The following is a 1,460-nucleotide window of genomic DNA, read 5'->3' on the forward strand; positions in this document are numbered from 1 at the left end:
ACACACATACACTCATACACAAACACACCACACACACACGTAACACAAACACACACATATCACGCACCCACACCCACCACACACAAACACATACACACGCGCATACACACATACGCACGCGCACTCACAAACACACACACACACACACACACACACACACACACACACACGCATGCCCCCTCCCTCCCACACTCACTCACACACACACGCAACACACACACACAAACAGTCATACAAACACACACACACACACACACACACACACACACACACACAGGCGCGCGCGCATCATAAACACCGGCGCAACCATACACACGCACCGCGCGCGCATTCGGTCAAACAACAACTAGTATCACAGATGACATCCTCGCCTCAGCGCCTAGCCCTAAGCACAACGTTCCAGACTGCGTGAGTAAACGGCTAATTAGTCGCGAGTGTGAGCAGAACGTCATCGCTCCCAGTGACCTCTTTTCTACACTATCCTAATTACACCCCCTCCCTCATTTTCTTTCTTTTTTTTTCTATTCTCATTCTGGGTGTGTATTTGCATGAGCATCAAAATTGTCACGTGCCTCACTCAAAGGGTCACGTGTGAGCAGCGCGTGCGGTGGGTCAACTTACCTACAGCAATAGGAACCGTCACAGATTTTTGTTGTTGAGTGAATGTTGCTTTAAATGCCAGTGTTTTACGCCCCTATCAACACAATTTAGATCTTCATCAGAGGTGAATGTTTTCATAACTGTGAGCCTTACGGCACTTGCAACAGAATAAGGTCATAGGACTGCTGAAGATTAGAAGTGTTACAAGAGAGTAACAAAAACAAAATAGAGGGAGGAAAGATAACGACGATAGATGTTTGATAGGAAAGAATAAGGAGCAAACTACACCAGAGGACCCACCCTTCACTACATCGCTCACAAGTCTATACGTTTTTTGGCGAAATTAGATTAATTTGAAAGAACATCTGACACTTTTTAGTTTTAGTAAGAGTTTTACGGCACTTGCAACACAATAAGGACATTTGACACTGTGAGGGTTAAAGTTTCTTAAAAGTCTGTAACATTCCATTCATTTTTCTTTCACTTGATGTGCAAAAGCAGCCTGAGGTGCTGGTGACACCAATTTTCTCCCTTCAATCATTATTCGCCGGAATAAATATTATACGTAATTTGCAAAAGGTCATCGTCTCTGTTCACGCAAAGCAATCAATCTAATCCTTTCTGCCTCCGTGGTACAACAAATGCGATTCGTAATTCCACAAAACATTGTTCTGTGTGGTTGATATAACAGCCAAACAATAGTAACAGTGCACTTATATCACGGTATTAGAAACACCTATATTTACGTACAAAGAAAGTGTGTATGCATTCAATAAAATCACAGATCAGATAGAAATATATAGAGTAAGACTACAAAGAACATTATTCTCATATTCTGGGGGTTTTAACCTCTCCTTTCT

Source organism: Aplysia californica, unplaced genomic scaffold (assembly GCF_000002075.1).
Source record: "Aplysia californica isolate F4 #8 unplaced genomic scaffold, AplCal3.0 scaffold01188, whole genome shotgun sequence".
In the NCBI taxonomy this organism is placed as follows: Eukaryota; Metazoa; Mollusca; class Gastropoda; order Aplysiida; family Aplysiidae; genus Aplysia; species Aplysia californica.